The sequence below is a fragment of the Felis catus genome, chromosome C2 (genome assembly GCF_018350175.1).
Source record: "Felis catus isolate Fca126 chromosome C2, F.catus_Fca126_mat1.0, whole genome shotgun sequence".
Classification (NCBI taxonomy): domain Eukaryota; kingdom Metazoa; phylum Chordata; class Mammalia; order Carnivora; family Felidae; genus Felis; species Felis catus.
The window spans coordinates 83,491,470-83,514,001 of record NC_058376.1 but is presented as its reverse complement, the minus strand read 5'-3'; the positions used below and the strand labels follow the sequence as shown (position 1 = coordinate 83,514,001).

Below are 22,532 nucleotides of genomic sequence, written 5' to 3'. Positions count from 1 at the left end.
TGGCAATACCGTATTTCTTTTACATGGGTCTACAGAGATCTAGGCATCTTCCAAACTGTAACTTGTTGTCCTAATCAGATTTATACAACAGAAGGAGGTCCAGTATGCAGATAGATGGTCGAGTTTGGTATTCAGGTGTCCCCCTGATAACTGAGGCATTTTAAGAAGTCCAATAAAAAGAAATATTTTGCCCCTCATACTGGAGATGAACCAACTGACAAGTAAAACAAAGAGTTAGGAGATGTGGGCCAAATACCTGTGTACTAGCTAAGCTGGGGAGACAAACTGTATAGTCAACAGATTATCTACCCAGTTGTGGCAACACTGAAACAGAGCCAGCCCCCCACTCTCACCATCTTATCCCCAGAATTGCAAAACATGTTAGAATAGCCAGAAACCAAAGGAAGAGGAGAGGAAGACTCTGGATCGTGCACACACAGTTTCTACCTCCTCACTCCTCACTCACCATTTTCCTTGAGGTGGAATGAGGGAGGGAGGATGTACAGATGGAGAAAAGCCAGGGGTGAAAGGCTAATACCAGAAGTGAGGTGCACTCACACTCACCAACACCCACTATGAGTTACTGTATTTAGCATCAGGTTTCTAAATCAAGCTCAATCACGTATAAGATACTATGCTATCCATGTGCATTTGGATAGAGTCTGAGTCCCTGGTGACTAGCAATAAGTCAACACCAGCTAATCTCTAGCAGAAATTGAATTTGTTAACACAATATTGGATGCATAATTCTTGTTTGGATCCTGGATTCAAATAGAAAAACAACATTCATAATCCCAGCAGCATTATTCACAATAGTCAAAAAGCGGAAGCAACCCAAGTTCACTGACAGATGAATGGAAAGACAAGATGTGGTATTTACATAGGATCGAACATTATGCTGCCTGAAAAATGAAGGAAATCCCTATCATGTGCTGTAACATGGATGAACTTTGAGGAAACTATGCTAAATGAAATAAGCCAGTCACAAAAAGATAAATGCTGCATGATTCCACTTATGTGAGGTACCTAGAGTAGTCAAAGTCATAGAGACAGAAAGTAGAAGTGTTGCTCCCACAGGGGCCATTACTCTGCAATGGGTACAGAGTTTCAGTTTTGCAAGATGAGAAGGGTTATGGACATTGGTGCACAACAGTATGAATATATCTAACACTACTAAATTCTACACTTAAAAATGGTTAACATGGTAACAAAAAAAAAGCAACAAGAACAACAAAAACAGCTAAAAAAAAGTTTTCTTTCTAGTTTTAACACATTGAGAATATTGCACATGCATTATTCCACAGTTCCAAAAGTACTAACATCAAATGTCACATGTTTCAATATATTGTTAGATCAAACACTATTGAAAATTGACTTAGGTTTGAAATAGAAAATTAATCAAAGTTGAGTCTTGGGATATTTGAGATAATCTAAGACATTTCCAATTATGTATGAATTCATCTTAGCACAAAAGTGGTATTAAAGGTTTGATTGCATTGCCCAAAAAACATAGCTACAAAGGATGTTTTAAGGACTAAGGAAAATTTAAACATGAACTATACTCAGTGATTTTATATCAAGGTTAAGTTTCTTGCATGTGATAATAGCATTATAGCTATGCAGAACAGTGTCCTTGTACTCAGCTGATACACGTGGTTTTTAGAGTGAAGCATCATACCTGCCACTTACTTTCAAATGGTTCAGCAAAAGAAAATATTTTATAGAAAGAGAGAGATAAAGCAAAGAGTATATGGGAGTTCATCATACTATTCTTCTATACTTTAAATTTAAAATGTTTGGAGGGTGTATGGGGAGCACAAAATCTCCAACTTAGAAGAATGATGCTTGAGAGGCAGACAAGAACAGGCTCAAAATCACTCTGAAGGATCAGCCTGTGAGGACACCCTTTTCCTCACCCTCCAAGCATAGGATGCTGCAGCATGGCAGCAGTAATACTGCTGGGGCAGGGCATGGAATGCCACCATCACACCCATGCCATCGCTTCCCTCAAGGATTCGGTCTTACAACAACCTTCAACTTGAGTAAATAAGTCCAGCAGAGATGGTTACCTCTGGGTATACCATTAGAATTAAAGTGTGAACCTGATAAGCTGATGATAAGACAAGGCGTAGCTTGGGGCAGAGGAGTTGGGGAACGGGGACTTCCAATCAATGTCATTCTGAAACAGCCAGGTGGCCTTCTCACCCTTAAGACACTTCACCCAGGGTAAAGAAATGTGATCAAGTCTGTTTGAAGTTTCAAGCTACAGAATTTCAATACACATTTAGACAGGTGAAAAATAAGAAAAACATTGAATTAATAAAATCTACTTTTTCTGCATCTCCATTTCAAGGGAAACTTTCATGTATATCTATGGGTATATCATCCACATTATCCAGAGATTTCTGAATTAACTTAAGTTCTTCTAGCCTTAACATACTGGAAACCTGATACAGTAAATATGATCCAGTAGCTCTTATCTTTTATGATTCTTTAAAACTTTGGGGCGCCTGGGTGGCTCGGTTGGTTAAGTGTCCAACTTCGGCTCCGGTCATGATCTCATGGGTTGTGAGTTCAGGCCCCATGTTGGGCTCTGTACTGACAGCTCGGAGCCTGGAGCCTGCTTCGGGTTCTGGGTCCCCTCTCTCTCTGCCTCTCCCCTATTCATGCTCTGTCTCTCTGTCTCTCAAAAATAAATCAACCTTAAAGAAAATTTTAAATAAAAATATGTAGAAATATTTTAACACATTCCAAAGCCATTTAGGAAAGACTTTTACATGATCCCCGTATTGGGTTAACAATGCTGCTGCTCAGCACTGTGGATATATATAAATGAAAAGAGAAAATATTAAATGTGCCCTATATAACCAGCAGTCTATCTATAACATAATTAGTCATCATATCAGCCCTTCCAAGTACAGAGATGACAACAGATGTTGGTGCGGGGTGCATACAAAGTAAAGGTCCTTGCTCACTCCGAACCTCACACTGCCACTTTGCAAACTGCCTCCTCCAGCATGGCATGTGAGAAGGGGAAGATGTATTAACCAGTTCAACCTGGGGGTTGGAAAATTTAGCCATCACTTTCTCAGAGGGATAATTGGGATTTTGAGTTTTTATGCCTAGAGAAAGGATCCTGGTGTGGAGAGAGAGTCAGGAAATCCATCATCCCATTCTAAGGGGTGAGGGGCTCTGCTTGAGCAGCAAAGAACACCACTGGAAAAGGTCCAAACTCTAGTGTGCATTTTAATCCCCATTACTGCATTTCCCAGTGTGGCATTGGACAATTTGCTTAACTTTGCAGATCCTCAGATTCTTCACCTGTAAGATGGCTTCACCATCTCATAGCATTGTTGCGGTTATTAAAGGAGAGATCAGTGTGTAAAGCCCTCAGCACTGCACCTGACATGCAGTAGTGCTAAATAGATAACTATTATTAAGTAACGAAAGTTTCAAAACCTCAGTAAAGAAAAGCAGAGACATAAATTCCCTCCAGACGTGAGAACCATTTTGGCCACTGACTGACTGACTGACATGTAAATCATGTCTAACCCTCTCAAAATAACCCACCTTAACGGAAAGTCATTTCTATGTCTAAATTGGACAAAGTATACCCCTTTCACTGGCCTGTCCCTTTATCTATGGATTCTGATCTGGGTCATCAACAGGTCGGAGAAGACACTGGCTATGGGGAGTTGAAACAGGCCCTTTTCCAGAATTGAAGTTTAAGTTTAATTAATTTGCATTAAATGTCAAGCATGGCCCAGCCACAGTGCTGGATACTAAGTGGATACTAAGAGATACAGAGGTGACTAAATAGCCCCCAGTCTTGCCCTCAAGATGCTCCCAGCCTAATAAGGCCAGCATGTGAAGAGGAAAACTGAACAGAATATGAAACATACAGGCTACTGTGAGAAAATAAGATACCCTAAATTTTATGGGGCCATTTGGACCTAATCTTTATATATTTTCAACATTTTATTTTGTTCTGCAGTTTAGTTATTTTCCTTAACAATTAAACTCTCAGCAAGTAGGCTTAAGTCCAATGAACATTCAAATGAAAACAAAATTCATCACTTTCGGTTTGCTTAAGAGTTGCCATCTTTGTTTCGATTGTGCTAAATTTGTGAGTTCTTTGATTCTCGTCTCTAGCAACAGAGGAAAGTTACCTAATACAGCCTGCAGAAGGCTGTGCCAGGAAAGATCTCTCTGCCACTCTCTCTGTGAGAACCATACTGGGGATTAGGGCTTTCAACATATGAATTTGTGGGGACACAATTCAGTCCATAGCATTCTGCCTCTGGCCCCCCTCCCAAACATGTCCTTATTGGGTACCAAATACATTCATTCCATCCCAACAACCCCCAAAGCCTCAACTCATCCCAGCATCGACTCTAAAGTCTAAAGTCCAAACTCTCATTTAAATATCTAAATCAATTATAAGTGAGATTAGAATTGTGATTCATCCCAAGGCAAAATTCCTCTCCAGCTGTGACCCTGTGAAACCAGACAAGTTATATGTGCTTCCCAAATACAACAATGGGTCAGGCATAGGACAGACATTCCCATTCCAAAGGGAGGAACAGGAAAGAAGGAAGGAAGGATAGGTTTCAAGTAAGTACAAAACCCAGCAAGGTAAATGCCATTAGATCTTCAGTCTGGAGAAAAACCCTCTTAGGCTTGATGCCTGGCCTTCCAGACCTACTGGGGCCCCACCTCCATAGCTCTGCCAGGCCAGGGTAGTGCCCCCAAGGCTCTGCCAGCAGCAAACCTTCCCCTGAGGCAGGTCAATTTTAAATAGAGAATGTTTAACTAGGTAATATATAATTGTCAACTAAGTAAATGAAAAGGCAAAAAGAACACGCAGCTATCACAGAGGTAGCAACAGCAGGAAGCAGTTCACAGGGCTTGGGGAACAAAGGGAAGAGGTTGTCATTATTACAACTCAGAAGCTTGGAGAAGAACCCCAGTGGTTTGGGACCCAGGCTTCCCAAAAGAGGTGCCAGCTATCTGAGCTGGTGTCTCTGCAGAGATACAATGAGTTTGCCTTTGTGAGATGGTAAAACCTCAAACTAGATCGAACTGTATGTTATTTGCTAGGGCTGCCATAACAAAGTACCACAGACTGGATGACCTAACAAAAATCTGTTGTATCACAGGTCTGGAAGCTAAAAGTCCAAAATCAAGGTATCAGAAGGGTGCATTCCTTCTGAGAGCTGTGAAGAAAAGATCTGTTCCAGCCCTCTATCTGTGGCTTATAGACAGCCTCCTCCCCCTATGTCTCTTCACACTGTCTTCCCTCTATGCATATCTCAGTGTCCAAATTTCCTCTTCTTATAAGGACATCAGTCATAGTGGATTAGGGCTCACCCTAATGACTTCATGTTAACTTGATTGCTTCTTTAAAGATCCTATCTCCAAATAAGGTCACGTCTTGGAATACTGAGGGTTAGAACTACAGCATATGAATTTTAGGGGACACAGTTGAACCATAGCAAACTGGTTCTGGAATGAACTGCCTCTGCCAGAGCAGAAGAAGCAGCATTGCCGGATGCTGATGTCAGGAACAGGAAGCCAACCAGGAAAAAAAAAAAACAAAAACAGAGGCAAAGAGGAAAGAGTAAGTCCCTTCCTCCTCATCTAGCCATGCAATCTCCCTCTAATGTCGCTTACTGACAGAGCCTAAAAGGAAGCGGCTGGCAAAGGAAAAATGTGGCTTGCAGAGTCCCAGTCCCTGCATCACAAAGCAGAATATAGAAGAGTGGGTTTGAGGCTAAGAGCCAATAGCTTAATAACTGGCACAGTGCTGAATAACTGTTAGCTATTCTTATTAATCACTAGCATCAGAACTTTTATTTTCATTTTCCATATATTTTTATAGTATAGTAAGGAAAAGTTGCAACAAAATATTTAACTGAGCAAACATACTAGCTATGCTGCTAATGCTGTCCTGATGGCTGGTGGGCTGAAACATCACCATGCTGCAGCTCACATTCATTCGTTCAATGACATCCAGCACTGTATCAGTGACCTTCCTATGGGAGGCCAAGGTGTAATATACACGGTGTGCAAGAAAACCAAAAATCTGGAAGCCAAGTTGTCACCGAGTGTTTTCTCCATTTTATGGCTGAGAAGATGAACATTCAGAAGGAGAAGTTGTTTGACCAAGGTCACACAGCTAATAGGTGACAGAGCATTGACTTGAACAGAGGTCTGATTCTCTGTGCTTCAATTCCTTTATCTGCCAAATGAAGATAACAATATCTATCCAATAAAGCTGTTATGAGGATTAAATGAGATAATATGTGTAGTGTGCATAACACAGACACAGCCTGGCATGTTGTAAGAGCCTTAAAAAAGTTGGCTACATCTGGGGCTTTTTCTACCATGGCAGGCTATCCTGTTACATGCACTCGTCAAAACTTTACAGTATTTGGAGGTCAGAACTATAAAGAATAGAGATGGAGTTGAGAATAAAATTCCTTAAAAAATTATTTTATTATATTTGCTATCAAATCTTTCTGAGGGCAATCATCCCTTTTAGATTCCCATGAACTACAGACAAATATTTATTGAGCACCAACCATGTGGTAATTACTGGAGATACAACACTGAGACACAGACAGCCTCATCTTCAAGTGTCTCATCAACTACTTGAGAAATCAGTCAAGCAATGATGACACAACCAGGGCTATGACCAAGGACATATAGCCCCCTAAGTATAGGAGCCCCCTAACAGGGAAACCTGATGTAGACTTGAGAAAGTCAGGAAAAGCTTTCATGGAAAAAGCCACATTTAAGATGAAATCTGAAGCACAAATAGGAGATTGGTAAGCACTTAAAATATAAGGAAAACATGAGGAGCCTAGAGCAAGAGGGAGGAAGGAATATTCAAAGAACAGAAGGAAGCTGACTGTGGCATGGAAATTGGGGTGGGCAACAGACAAAGCTGAAAAGACCCCCAGCACCTGTTCCTCCAGGGCTTTGTGAGCCACAGGACCCTGGACATTAACTAGAGGCAGTATAGGGCCTCTGTAGGCTTTTAGCAAGTGAGGGACAATTAGATGTGCACTTTATGAAGATCAGCTCGGATGTTATGTGGAAAATGGCTTTGAGTGAGGTAAAAAGGAAGGTAAGGAAAAGAGAAAGCTGCTACCTGCCAGCAAGCCAAGTGAGAGATGATGGAGGTCTGAGGGATGTATCCCTAAGGGTGGAGAAAAATGAATGGATTCAAGTAGCATTTAAAAGGTAGAGCCGATCTTTTACCAAAACCATCAGCATGGGCTGCATTTGCACCAAAACCATGAAGAAGGTGCCCAGGTCATCATGGAGAAGTACTACACGTGCCTGGGCAATGACTTCCACACCAACAAGTGCGTGAGAGGAGATCGTCATTATTCCAGCAAGAAGCTCAGCAACAAGATAGCAGGCTGGTGTCACACAACTGATGAAACGGATTCAGAGAGGCCCAGTGACAGGTATCTCCATCAAGCTGCAGCAGGAGGAGAGAGAAAGAAGTAATTATGTTCCTGAGGTCTCAGTCCTGGATCAGGAAATCATTGAAGTAGATCCTGACACTAAAGGAAATGAAACTTAGACTTTGGCAGTCTATCCAAACTTCAGGTCACCCAGCCCACAGCTGGGATGAATTGACTTCAAAATACCACATGGAACTATTTCTTTCTGCTGTGCTGTAACATCTTTAATAAACCCTGGACAACAATCAATAAATCAATCAATCAATAAAAACTGAAAGGTAGAGCCAACAGGATTTGGTAGGTAATGAGAAGTAAGGAGTGAGGGGCAAGAGAAACAAGAAAAGAGAGAAATAAAGGAAAATGCCCAGGTTTCTACTTTGGGCAACTAGATGGATGGTGATACCCTTTACCAAGACAGGGGGCACGAAGGCAGAGCAGGGTTGACACAGCAGCTGATGAGCTCAGATATAGGTTTAGGGTTGGGTTTAAAGTATAAAGGGGTCATCCAGATGGAGATGATCTGTAGATAACTGCAAACCATCACATCTTTTTCCATTTCAACCGTTGACCGAGCAGCGGAGCTATGAATCAACCAATAAGTGCCTTGAGTACCACCTACTATCTAGAATATTATTAGCCTCTTGTTTTAATAACCAATAAGTTTAAATTTTCTCCCCTTTCAAAATGCACCCTAAGTGAGAACAGGACGTGGGTGCAACCAATAGATAATTACATACATACTACAAACTCTATTTAAATTGAGACAAACCCAAATCAAATTTTTGCTCTTTATTTTGCTACCACCAAGAATAGAGGGTCCATGGGGTGCCTGGGTGGCTCAGTAGGTTAAGTGGCCGACTTCGGCTCAGGTCATGATCTCACGGTCCGTGAGTTCATGAGTTCGAGCCCTGCGTCAGGCTCTGTGCTGACAGCTCAGAGCCTGAAGCCTGTTTCAGATTCTGTGTCTCCCTCTCTCTGACCCTCCCCCGTTCATGCTCTGTCTCTCTCTGTCTCAAAAATAAATAAACGTTAAAAAAATTAAAAAAAAAAAAAAGGATAGAGGGTCCAGTTTTTGTAGTGTCATCTTGTTTTACTGTTCTTCACAAAATTAACACTAAGGAATGGAACACAAGTTATTTGAATTTTTATTCTTGAAAAGAGAATCTTAAACTTTACAACATCGAATCCGATTTTTTAATCTAAGAATGTGGCCAGTTTAGAATCAGTAAACATTATAGCTGAAACATTTAAATAAGTGGTTATTTTTCATTCAGAAATCCCTAAGTACAAGGTTACTTAGGTTCTTTTCAACACATTTTGGCCAGTGTCAGAAGATATGTAAGTACAATTCTGGTCTCCTTCACAAAATCAAGTAGCATCCGCAGCGCGGGGGTAAGCGGTGAAGTTTTTCAGGTCTAAGTTTCAGGTGTAAGCTGCTTTCCATGGAAAGAGAGGTGGCCAAACCCAGGACAGAACCTCTAGTGGGACTACACCTTTGAAGACTGAGAAAATAGGAAAGCCACAGCCCACCCAATCCAAAGGAACCATATATATTGGGAGGAATTCAAAAACACCACTTCCTCCAAGAATCCTTCCTTCATCCTACTCAGACTGGCTTAGATGTGTCTCAAATTTGTTCACAGAGAACCCGGAGCATTTCTGCCATGGCACCTGACACCCTTTATTAGAAACATCTATTACAGTAACCATTCCTGTATTACACATATTGATATGCAACATGAGGGCAGAAACTATGTCTTGGATATTTGTATCTCCTTCATGTCAGGCACAGTCGATATTCAGTAAAATCTGATAAATAAAATAGTGAATGCCCTACACACATGTTTCTCAGGCAGCTCTATCATCAATAAAGTCACTTGAATGTTGAGGGTTAAATACAAATAAACATGTAATTCTATAAAATCTTATTGACTCTTAGCTCTTCTTACTAACACAAAACACAGCTCCCTGAAAAGTTATTTTAAAGAAGGCATTGTTTTAGATGGGTCCCCAAATAAATATGGTTTTGTCTCTGGTCAGCCATTGTATGAAATTTGTCCTGGTCTACCTCCACAGAGCACCATTCATACTTAACTCAAACATATATTTTTAAAAATATGTTCATGCTCTGTCTCTGTCTCAAGAATAAACATCAAAAAAATTTTTTTTTAATTTTTTTAATGTTTATTTATTTTTTAGAGAGACAGAGACAGCACAAGCAGGGGAGAGGCAAAGAAAGGGGGAGACACAGAATCTGGAGCAGACTCCAGGCTCTGAGCTGTCAGCACAGAGCCCGACGCGGGGCTCAAACCCACGAACCGCGAGATCATGACCTGAGCCGAAAACAGATGCTTAACCAACTGAGTCACCCAGGCGCCCCAAATATATTTATTGAGTGCATACTCTATGGTAAGCACTGTGTTAAAAGCAAGACATGCAGCACTGAAAATGAAAGAACCAGGCCCATGCCCTCATGGAGCTTATGGTCTGGCGTCTACCCCTCACCTCCGAAACTCTAAAGACTCTGAGAATGCCTCATGGGCATAATACGTTTTTATCTGTAAGCTCTTAAAAATGCAATACATTAATAAAGCAAGCCAAAGCTAATTCAGGAACATCTGGAGACTTGCTGTCTAGAATGAATAACAAGTCCGCAGGGACACCTGGGTGGCTCAGTCGGTTAAGCAACTGACTCTGGCTGAAGTCATGATCTCATGGATTGTGAGTTCGAGCCCCATGTTGGGCTCTGTGCTGACAGCTCAGAGCCTGGATCCTGCTTGAGATTCTGTGTCTCCTTCTCTCTCTGCCACTCCCCTACTCATGCTCTCTCTCTCAAAAATAAATAAACATTAAAAATTTTTTAAAGGGGGGAGGGGCATCAGTCAGTGGAGCGTCTGACTTTGGCTCAGGTCATGATCTCACAGTTCATGAGTTTGAGCCCCACATCAGGCTCTTTGCTGACAGCTTGGAGCCTGGAGCCTTCTTCAGATTCTGTGTCTCCCTCTGCCGCTTCCCTGCTCACGCTGTCTCTCTTTCTCTCTCTCAAAAATAAATAAATATTTTAGGGGCGCCTGGGTGGCGCAGTCCGTTAAGCGTCCGACTTCAGCCAGGTCACGATCTCTCGGTTCGGGAGTTCGAGCCCCGCGTCAGGCTCTGGGCTGATGGCTCAGAGCCTGGAGCCTGTTTCCGATTCTGTGTCTCCCTCTCTCTCTGCCCCTCCCCCGTTCATGCTCTGTCTCTCTCTGTCCCAAAAATAAATAAACGTTGAAAAAAATATATATTTAAAATAAATAAATAAATAAATAAATAAATAAATAAATAAATAAATAAATATTTTAAAGAAATTTTTTTAATTAAAAAAAATAGCAAGTCTGCTAAACTATTTTAATTTTCCCAAGGCAACTAAGAATTGATCGGTCCAAAGGGATCCGTTCTGAGGTACATCCAAGTTTCCTTTTGCCTATCTTCAATGTGGGCACCTGCAAAGGGATAACCCATCTCAGAATGGCCTAAGGGAGACAAGGATGTCATGCAGTATCATTTGCTAAGTAAGGTTTTTCAATTGCCTGCTTATGAAGCACCCTTGGCAGGCACATTAAAAAAGGCATCCCTTCTTCCCCAGCAGATGTAGCCCTGCTCAGGGTGCAGAGCTGGGTAAGAGGAACTCAGCCAGGATTTCAATCCCAGCATGCCCCCTCAGCATAGTCCCATGCTGAAGCTCTGCTACCAACTCCCCAGCCCATGCACTGGGAGCAAAATGCATTAGTGCTTTTATATTATATGTGTTTTAAATTATCATCATAACTAAGGAAAACAGCATTTCTGTGAAATTACTTAACTGTATGGAAATCCTTTCCTAAAATGCAGCAGCCACGGAAACGTTAAACATGATTCAAAGTCATTAAACTTTTGCCAAGATTGCAACTTATTTCTGCCAAGTAACTCTGTAACTCTTCAAAACCTGTGACTTCACTGAGCTCTGAGCAATTCAGAAATGGAAAATGAGCACAGTCTCCAGTTGTGTGGTTTGGGACTAAAGCCTTGCACCTCTCTGGACAAATATCAAGGTCAGTGTTCCCACAACTTGCCAAAGTCAAATCACTAAAGAAGTACAGTCTAGTAGTTTTTGAGTCTTTCGGAACTTAAATTCGCAATAAGTCACTTTTCTCGAGTAGCAAGTCAAGAAATCCCCTCATTTCTGACCTGCCCCTGCTCACTTTGTCTCTCTCTCAAAATAAATAAACTTAAAAATTAAAAAAAAAAAAAAGAAGTCCCCTCATTCTAGCCATATATTATACTAAAATAACCCACTCTCTGGGGGCATCTGGGTGGTTCAGTTGGTTAAGCGTCTGACTCTTGGTTTTGGCTCAGGTCATGATCTTATGGTTCAGTGCGATGGGCTATGCACTGACAGCATGGAGCCTGCTTGGAATTCTCTCTCTGCCCCTCCCCCCACTTGTGTGCTCTCTCTCTCAAAAATAAACTTTTAAAAATTAATCAATTAATTGACTTAATTAAATAACCCACTCTTTGTATCCTTTGGGTTCAGCCACTTCCAATTGCCCATAAACGGGTAATTGTTCAAAGCACGGGCATAAGGAAAATGCGAAATCTTAATCATTTCTTCCATCACATCATTCAATAAACCTTACTTGAAATGTGGTCTTAATATCAGCTGGGGTAGCTGTGCCCCTTTGAGATCTAGAGAGGACAGGTTTAAGCCCCAATCCCGGGCCTGTGGAAAAGTCCAGGCTCTCCTGAGGTTTCTGCAAATGGAAGAGGGCAGGAAGAACTGTGCTCTCATAGCTCCTTCAGCTCTAATTCCCAGCCTCCCCGGCCATGCATTCTGCTCTTTTACCCTGGCCCTAATATGATTCACTTGGGACCAGCACTTACACCTGGAACCCTGAGACGTGAACACAAGGCTGCTGTGGGGAGAGGTTACAGGGCTGCCCTACACCAGCTGACACTCATGTAGACAACCTGTTCTCAAAGGTCTCTCGGACACTCATCACCAGACATATCTCACTTCTCACACCTAGCCAGGGACATCCTGGCCTTGCTCATGCCTCTCTCTCTTCTCCTCTCCCTGCTTTCCTGTCACCACCACACCCTAGGGCCAGATTCTCCACACAGTTTGAAGTGAGCCACTCAGCTCCTCCTTCCGAGTCACCCCAGGCCCAACTTAAAGTAAACCCTTCAAGGGGCTCAACTGAATAAAGGGGCCATTTAATCTTTGAACAGAGGCCTTGACTTATAGTTGTTTTTTAACAACATTCACCATTCTTGAAGACAGTTGTGATTTCAAAGAGCCATTTCTCTTGGCCTTTGCTTTTATAATGAATGATGCAATGGAAATCAGGTACTTGAACTTCTTCAGCTTGAATAAACAGTGGAAACCTTTTTTCCCCCTTTTTATTGCAGGTGTTTGGTTTACGGTCAATGCATTCAAATTTTCCAAGCTTAGAAAAAAGTTCCCAAATTACCAACTGGCAGGTGGTTTAGCCCTACTGGTTTATTGTGTTAGCGACTTAGGCTTAAAGACAAAGAGTTTTAGTATGAAATCTTGGTCAGGCCATGGCCCAAGATCTGACAGGTCCCTTTGGTTGACAAACTTTGTCTCAGGAATGCTGCCACACAGTGGCACATGCACTCCTAGATGTTAGACGGGTTTCTCAAGGCAAAGGGCCGGTCTTGTTTACTTTTGTAGCTTCTTTGGCTGACAGTCATTTTGCCTTTTCCTCTGATCCTTCCCTGACATCCCTACTCACACATCAAAAGCAGAAAGGGGGGGCGCCTGGGTGGCTCAGTCAGTTGAGCGTCCGACTTCAGCTCAGGTCACGATTTCGCGGTCCGTGAGTTCGAGCCCCGAGTCAGGCTCTGGGCTGATGGCTCAGAGCCTGGGGCCTGCTTCAGATTCTGTGTCTCCCTCTCTCTCTGCCCCTCCCCCGTTCATGCTCTGTCTCTCTCTGTCTCAAAAATAAACGTTAAAAAAAAATTAAAAAAAAAAAAAAACAAGCAGAAAGGGGGCAGATTGTAATTTTCTACATTCCTGAAAAAATGAAAAGGAACACTCTTACTGTGTGTGTACAGTCATACACATACATACATCCATACACACACATGTGTATATGCATATATGTGTATGTTCGTGTGTATACATTTTTTCATAGGCTCCTAGAGTTCATCATAGTAATAGAAAAGCCTGACAGTATATTAGAATTACCTCAAGAGCTTTTTTATTTTTTTTATTTTTTTTTTCAACATTTATTTATTTTTGGGACAGAGAGAGACAGAGCATGAACGGGGGAGGGGCAGAGAGAGAGGGAGACACAGAATCGGAAACAGGCTCCAGGCTCCGAGCCATCAGCCCAGAGCCTGACGCGGGGCTCGAACTCACGGGCCGTGAGATCGTGACCTGGCTGAAGTCGGACGCTTAACCGACTGCGCCACCCAGGCGCCCCTCAAGAGCTTTTTTTAAAAAAAGACTGGTGCTTTGGCCCATCCCAGACCAATTATATCATTGGAAGTAGGGCCTGGGCACCTGTAGTTTCTATGAGTCTATTTTTAAACCCCCAAGAAGAGGGGGCCTGCATGGCTCAGTTGGTTAAACATCCATCCAACTCTTGATTTTAGCTCAGGTGATGATCTCACAGTTCAGTTTGTGAGTTTGAGCTCCGCACTGACAGTGCAGAGCCTGCTTGGGATTCTTTCTCTCTCACTCTCTCTCTCTGCCCCTCCCCTGCTCACATTCTCTGTCAATAAATAAATAAATAAATAAATAAATAAATAAATAAATAAATAAACTCCCAAGAAGATCCTGAGATAGAACCAAGATTGAGAACTCCGTAAAGTTCTCCTAAGCCTTAACTATTCTAATCTGAACAGCAGAGTCTCATCACCCAGACCTACTGAATCAGCATCTGCATTTCAGTAAGATCCCAAGTAACCCACCTGGTAGGTAGTAACACCACCATTTGAGAAGCACTGCTCTGATCGCTCTCTCATTTGATCATGAGGCCCCAAAAGACTAAGTTACTTCAGAGGTCATTCTGTTAACTGGAGACTCAAATGAGACCTCTTTACTACTAGACCCTTTGTTTTCATTACATTAGTGTTTTTCAGATTTAGCCAATAGTTAATTATTCCTCAAAATGTGTGTAATATGATGTTTCTCAAGTTTATCACAGCTCTCTCTAACTTGCCTCTCTTTTTTTTTTTAAGCATAAGTTTTTAAAAACATTTAAGACTTTCAGAGGCTTCCTTTTCTGCTAGTAGAGGACAAAATGGTTAGACAGCATGACAAAAAATACTTCAGAAAGACATGGTGGGAGCAGCTGCAGAGAAAAGATGGAAGACATTTAACCAAAAACTTGCACCTAAGCTGTAAATTAGCAGACTGCAGAAGCCACACTGATGTTTATAGGGGGACAGAGGCTGCCTATAAACTAGCAAGACTGCATCCCATAACTCAGCATATGGGAGACACCAAAGCCTTCATCCTGCGTCTGAAAGAGAGCACCTAAAAGAGTGGAGGCTATTTATAGGCTTGCAAATTTCATAAGTGCCTTTCCTATGAGAACAGTCCATATCATGGACAAAGGAAATGAACAAAATTCCACAGATCCATATAAGACAAAGCTTTATAGTCAGAACAGCCAACTGTATCAGGAATCCCATCAATCCCACAGTTCTACAGCCCTAGGAACTTGCAAGATTCCCCTTCCTCCAGGTTCCAGGCTCTGCATTCCATCTGTACACCTGAACAGCTATTTCAAGCCCTTACACCCACCCCCAGAATCACACAGGCCCCACAGGGAAGGAGGACTCCCTCACAAACTTGCTGTACACAGCCTTCATCTTGAGCCAGTCTCCTTGACCCGGTTTTCACGCCTTATTCTGTTCTGATTATGTACTTGTTTGGGAGATGATTTTGATTCTCCACCCTGGCCACTGGGCTCAGGCCAACAGCCTGCTTCAAGCCAACAGCTCTCCCCCATCTGACCTGCCTATGACCCTTGTGCCCTGGCCCCTCTCCTGTAGTAGGACTATTTCCAGTCCTAAGAATGGCATCAGGCCACCAGGAATCCACAGTCCCAGGCCCAGGAGCATTTGCTCCTCCTTGGTTCCCTGTCCCACCCCCTTAAAACTAGCAGTACCACACCCCAAGGCTGCTGACATAGGTCCAAGAAGAGGCCTCAGTCCTGGAGGCTGAGCACTGGCTGATGTGATGTCACTGTCCCAGGGCTATTTCCTGCGCTGATGCCTTTGCAGGGCATTTTCTGGCATATCAGTGCAGCTGCTTAGCTCTCCATGCATTGTATGCTTTCATGACCGTGACTCTCAGGAGAGACAGAATTGAGTGGCATTTTGGTTCCCTGCCTAATGAAAGTGATCCACATCCAAGGACACATTCCTTATGTGATATGCACTGCATTTCCACCTATCTCTGGCAACAGTGAACTCAAATAGTAGAAAATGCCACTGCTAATAACAAAGATTACAAAAAAGAGACTCTGCAACTCAAAGAGGTCATGCTATCAGGACAAACGCCCCTCTGCAGAGACATGGAGAAATTTTCTTCCAACTCTTTAGATGCCTGCTCTCCTGAAGCCAGCTGGAAGCCAGGCCCAGTTTGGGGCAACACCAGGAAAGGAGGCAGCAGCTGTTACAGGGTAATTAAAGTCAGGGAAAATGCAGAGGACGCCAGAAAGCTGATGTGAGGTCAGGCAGGACACGGATCAGCCTGAGCCTGTAGCTGCTGTTAGAGGCTAACAGACAGGAATGGCTCATCTAAACACTGTCCAAAGACAAGAAAACTCTAACTTCAGGGGTCTAACAAGGCCTTCCTTCATAGAACCCCACCACCAGATCCATTCTCTCACTCCCAAGTAGCTTCTGCTGGGGTCTCCTTCAGGAAGGTTGAAAAATTCCTGTTTCTTGGATGATTTGACTAAAAGGAAATTATTTCCCTAGCTTATGACACAATGGATGGATGGATGGATAGATGGATGGATGGATGGATGGATGGATGGATGGATGGATGGATGGAGAGAGAAAGGTAGGAACAGGTTTATTCCACAGGTAGAACCAGCTGCAAGGATTTAATTTAATAGGGCCAGGATTTATCACCCTCCCCAAACTATCTCTGAGAACCACATTGACATTTGAGCTTCAGGAATGCCCCCAATGAGGCTAAGGGTATGATCTTCATGGACTGGTACCAACAGCAACAGTTATAATAATGGCAATCATTTTTGTCAGAGAGCTGCTGCTATATACCAAGCATTGTCATTTACTTGCACTGCCCAGGACTCTTGCATGTTCTGTGCAAGATACTTTGAGAAGAGTCTTATTTTAGAGAATGGATGTGATAGCTCTTTTGTAATGCATTTTGAGAAGTGTTTACAAATACTTGTAACAATGGTTATAAAAATGGTACCCGCTTGGGACCAATAAAACAGTGCTATTTAAGTGGAGGGAAAAAATAGTACTCTTGCTGTTACAAGTAACAAAACCTAAGTCAAATTGACACAAGTGTGAAAAATGAAATTGTTACAGATACACAGAGATCACTTTGAACCCATGCCCAGGAATGCTCCCAGGCTCTCCAGGGCAGATAATAAACCAGTAAACATTCCTTCTCTTAACATCTGATTTATTATTTTTCTCAGACTGGCTCTTTTAGCTTCTTCATCCTTATGACAGAAAACATGACTGCTACCACCACCCACATTTATATACAATTGTCTAATCCCTCATGGCAAACAATTATCCAATGCCAGTGCTTGAGGGGATATGGAAGATGTCATTGGTAAATGGGTAGAAAACAGAGGCTTTGAGGAACCTGAATGACATGTGGAGTAATTAATGTAGTCTCACAGCCTTTGGAAAATAGTTTACATTTGTCTACTGAGAAGATGAACCAGGCTAGAATGTCATTCCTTTGTTTAGACTTAATCTTTTAAGTCATGATTCAGCCTGCCACCTTTCAACCCTGCTACTTCCTGGCAACTTCCTATCCCTTGGAATTAGATTGCCTTTTGTTTCCAGCATGGATCACAGGAGTCTCCATGTCTTAAAATATACTAATGATATGCTGGATGTCAACCTTGACCCAAAAGAAATCAACTGTTGCTTTACAGCATTCAGCTTCACTAAAAGACTCAGATCCTCTAAGGTTTTTTATAGAGATGGTAGGAGAAAGGTAAGGCAGGCTTTTGCATTTTATCATGCCTATGAAGTGTTTTAGCACACTGAGCTATAAGCAGAAAATCTCCCACCATAATGATCACACCATTATTTGTCAGGCCTTTTCCATGTATCAGACCCTTAAACCTGAACAACTTAACAAAGGTAATTATTCCTTAAATAGAGAAATTTAGATTCAAAGAGATTAAGTGACTTGACCAAGATCATTAAGCCAGTGAGCGACAGAGAGAGAATTCAAACCCAGATGTCTGCCCACAATGCTCATGTGTTTTCTGTCACACAGGAATGTCACACGGTCATTGTCATCTATTGCTATTTGCAATTTGAATTTGGTTGTGGAGGAGGAGATGGAAGTTCTAAACATAAATAGGATGGTATCCCAGAATTTCTCATCACTTCTATGACTCCCAGCATCTTATCCGAGCACCTTGGATCCTCTACTGGTTTGGTGCACACTAAATAAGTTTTCAGCTTTAGGAGGTCTTGAGGGCTCCAGAAGACACAAGCACTCCATCCCCAAGGAGGGAGGTCTTTACTTGGACCCTCTGTACTGAAGGATTTGTGACTCAGCATGACCATTACAGGGTGGAATGGTTAAAAGGTTGCCCTTTTTGCCATTCTAATAGGATTTTCTTGGGGAGAGTCTGCCCAAGCTTCAAGTTGCCTTCTCTATCATCTTCTGGCTGCAGAAAAGAGAAAACTAATTACTTCTAACATCTATCTTCTCTGGACCATGAGGATACTATACCCCTTGTTCCAAGTAACACGGTGGAGTGGGGGCAGTGGCCTCACCTTGCCCTCACCTTGAAACACCTCAGCTTCAAATAACATCTTCCCCTCTGAACAAGCTTTAGGGCCACTGTGCTTTCATTCTAGGCTCTTCTAATGCAGGTCCATCTGGTTCCTTCAGAGGACACCTACTCATTGTTGGGTGTTGCCCCTTTCATTCATCAATTCACTGAGTATTTATTGAGCACCTTCTATCTTTCAGGCATTATTCTAGGTGCCAAGAGTATTGGGTGTGAACAAGATGGAAAGGTTTCTATCTTCATGAAATTTACAGGTGGGTAAAGGAACTAGAAAATAAAATAAGGAAATAGATAAGATCATTTAAATTTGTGTTAAGTGCCATAGATGCAAGAAATAAAGTGATTAAATTTTCTTAATGTTTATTTATTTTTGAGACAGAGAGAGAGAGAGAGACAGAGTGCAAGTGGGGGAGGGACAGAGAGACAGGGAGACACAGAATCTGAAGCAGGCTCCAGCCTCCGAACTGTCAGCACAAAGCCCAACATGGGGCTCAAACTCATGAGAGGTGAGATCATGACCTGAGCCAAAGTCAGATGCCCAACCGAATGAGCTGCCCAGGTGCCCCAAGAAATTAAGTGATCAGATAGAGAGTAACAGAGGACTCAGAAGGAGCTACTTTAGATGGGATGCTCAGGAAAAGCCTTCCCAAAGAGATGACATTTGAGCAGAGACATGAAGTCTGAGAGAGATCCAGCCTTATCAGAGTCAGTAAAAAAGCATTCAAGGCAGAAGGAACAAGAAGTGCAAAGTACCTGAGGTAAGCAGAAGACTGGGCCATTCAAGGAAAAGTGGCTGCAGCACAGTGAACAAAGAGGTGGTCAATATGAACTTAAAAAGGAAGACAAAGGCTAGATCATAAAGGCTTCTATAGGCCAGGATTAGGAGTTTGATTTTATTTTTATGAAACAGGAAAGGACAGCAGTGACACGATTGGACTTAAATGTTCAAAATTCACTCTGGTGAAGTAGAAAACAGACCAAACAGGAACAGGATGGAAGAAGAGAGACCAGGTAGGAGGACTTGGAGTAGTCCAGGAAAAGCTGACGGTAACTTGGAGGAGGGGATGATGGTAGAGATGGAAAGAAGAGGATGGACTAGGGATTTTTCTTTGGGTAGAACTGATAAGACTTGGTTATGGGCTAGAAGTAGGGGATAAGGAAAAAGGGGAAATCCAAAATGACTTTTAGATTTGGGGGTTAAGCAATTGGTTGAAAGGTGATGCTCTTTAAAATTATAGGAAAGAACTGGAGAAAAACAAATGGTGGAGATGGGACAGGGAAATCTGGGGCATGTTAAATGCCTATTAGACAAGCAACAAGTTGGATTCGTGATTCTGGGGCTCATAAAAAATGCTTGGGCTGAAGATACACATTTGGTACACATTTGGAAGTCATCAGCATAAAGTGGGTCAAAGCCATAAAATGGAAAGGGATAACATATTAAGAAAATGTAGACAAAGACAGGGTGAAGACCCAAGACAGGTCTTGGGCACAACCTCATTTAGAGGTTGGATAAAAGAGGAAAAAGTCTATCTTAATGACACATTCAGCAAGAGGGATGCACTTGGTATAATTAGAAAACCATTTTATTCTTTTCCTCCACTACCTGTTAAAACCACCCCCCTCGGTGGGACTTGTTGTGCCCTGCTCCTTGAATAAAATCAAAGGCAATTCTGTGACTTTTGTTGACATTCTTAATAAAAAGCCATCAAATTACCCCTGGTCAGACACACACACACACACACACACACACACACACACACACAGAGTTACATTTCAGTAAGTATTACAAGTGGTCCAAAGTAATAACAACTTCCAAATCAATGAAGAGTTGAAGTTTCCCCACCACCCCCTAGCTTGGGTGTGCTCCACCCTGGCTGCCTCCAGTGGGAGAAGGGTATAGTTGGCTCTTTATTTCTCTCATCTAAAACCTTCAGTCCCATTTCTCTGCTTCTGCTTTCTCCAGGGTTGAAGCCGAGTGGGGAGGGAGAAAAGGAAAGATCTTAATTGACTTACGAACTAAACAAAGCTACTTGGGCTTGGCAGGTATTTAGAGCTTATTCTTTATCTCCTGGGACTATTCTATGGCTTTTTTGGAGCTCCATCAGCTCAGGAAATCTTGCAGCTCCCTTGTAAGTAAATGCATCTCCTAGGGCTGGTCACTTAAAACTCTCCCCTCACCACCCCAGAATCTAATGGTATATTTCCAGGGTTTGCTTGTTTGTGTGTTTTTCCACAAGCAGCTCTCTGGAGCAGGATCTAAGAAAACCCCATGCCTGCTCTCTATATGTACTATATAAGGTCTATGGGAAGCCCTGAGCATCATTTGCCCAAAACTCTGGGAGAGCAGCCATCCCCAACACAGCATCACCTTTTTACTTTGCTATCAGAGGAGCTAGCCAGCCACAGTTAAACTCCAGTCCTCTGTGCCCCCACTCTCCAAGTGCTCCCCAATAAAGCCCCTTTCACTAAACTGGCAGAGAAGACCAAGCATCCCCACTGCCTCCCTACTGTGAGAGAAAGTTATATTGCAGATCTCTCTAAAGTAGTTTTCTCTCCAATTTCCTATGCACTTTGGTCTCTTCAATCTCTTTTATAAGTTTGGATTTGTAATCAACTAATGGACATAAAGCCCATACTTAGCCACCTCCTTTACAAGTCCTGGCTAATAGTCTCATTCCTCACTTTGAAATATCAGAAACATCTGGGGCTCCTGGGTGGCTCAGTCAATTAAGCGATTAAGTGTCTGACTTCAGCTCAGGTCATGGTCTCAGGGTTCCTGAGTTGGAGCCCCACGTGGGGCTCTGTGCTGACAGCTCGGAGCCTGGAGCCTGCTTCGCATTCTGTGTCTCTCTCTCTCCCTGCCCCTCCTCCACTTGTGCTCACCCCTCTCTCTTAAAAATAAACACTAAAATAATAATAATAATAATAATAATAATAATAATAATAATACTTTTTAAAAAAGAAACATTGAAATCATCTGATTGTGAGGGGAAGCTAAAGCTGAAGACAAAGATGAATCCTGTTTTACAATCTGGTGGACCCAGAAAACCAAGAAAAAAACAACTAGAGGGAAAATAAAAACCAAGATAACATGACGTAGCAGAGGTTAAAGTGTACTCAAGTAGTCAAATGTTGCTAAAAGTGGAGGAAGATGAAGATAAAGAAAAGCTCACTGAAATCTGGTTGCCTTGTGCTCTTCCATTTCAGTGTAGTGTTGGGGACAAGAGCTAAACTGACATGTTAGATACTTCCCCAGAATCTGTTCTCCCCTTCTCTCAAACAGAATCCTGTGGCCAGCTCCAATGTAAATTCTGACTGGTCCAAGTCGAACACTATAATCTACTTTCCTCTAGCAATGATATGTTTAGGAATGGGCGTGTGATATCATTCTGTTGTAACAAAATGTGAGGGGAAGTTTTTTGGAGAATTTCTGTAGAGGCCTCTTTTTCCTTAAAAAGAGACATGAGGAAAAGACAGCTCCTCTTCTTCCATTGGCTATTGTCATTTTCTGCATGTGACACCTAGATCTGCAGAAACCATCTGGATACCAGCCTGAGGATAAAGCCAATGCCAAAAAGAAGAGCAAAGTCAAAAGAACTGCCACAAAGCAGAGCCAGAATTCATGCCTGAAGCTTGCTCCACTGTGGGGTTCTTGTTATTTAAACTCATAAATACTCCGTTGATGCTGAGTTTTCTGTTATTTAATGCTAAAAGCATCCTAAAGATTAAAAAATAGGCTTAAGGAAGGTAAAAATCTAAAGGCAGAGTGTAGGTGACTCTTTTGAGTTGTTTCTCTGGGAAGAAAGGCAGAGTGATGGTCTGACAGCTGATGGGGGATGAAGAAGTCAGTGAAGACTTTTTTAAAGATGGGAGACATTGTACCCAGTTTGTAAGTAGATGGGAATGATCCAGTAGAAAGGGGAGTGGGCAGAACTGTAGGTACAGGCATCTTCTTGCTGCCTCACTTAAAATGCGCAGCCACTCTGGGAGTCTCCCTCACTGATCTTGCTGATGCCCCAGCGAGGAAGAG

General features: G+C 42.4%; 1 protein-coding gene and 1 pseudogene across 4 annotated transcripts in view; one reads left to right on the top strand and one right to left on the bottom strand.

Annotated features, from left to right (window-relative positions):
* The window catches only part of KLHL6 (kelch like family member 6), a 217,883-nt gene that overhangs the window by 179,781 nt on the left and 15,570 nt on the right, over positions 1-22,532 (bottom strand). The gene's annotated exons all lie outside the window — the stretch shown is intronic.
* On the top strand, positions 7,280-7,653 carry LOC109503546 (annotated as a pseudogene).